We start from the raw sequence: 201 nt of genomic DNA on the forward strand, positions 1-201 counted from the left end.
CGCCTCCCCCGCCTCTCCCAGCTCAGCACAGGCCCCAGCTGCCCAGGGACCCACCCCATACTCAGGGCCCAGGCCACAGAAGCTGACCTCCCAGGCGCCCAGCACAGGGCCTGGCACCACAGGCCAGCAAGCGCTATGGAGGCAGCGCGGTGGGCACACCCCTGAAGTCTGTCAATTGCAGGGAGAGGAGGGCCAGTCCCA

This window comes from Myotis davidii, unplaced genomic scaffold (genome assembly GCF_000327345.1).
Source record: "Myotis davidii unplaced genomic scaffold, ASM32734v1 scaffold663, whole genome shotgun sequence".
Classification (NCBI taxonomy): Eukaryota; Metazoa; Chordata; class Mammalia; order Chiroptera; family Vespertilionidae; genus Myotis; species Myotis davidii.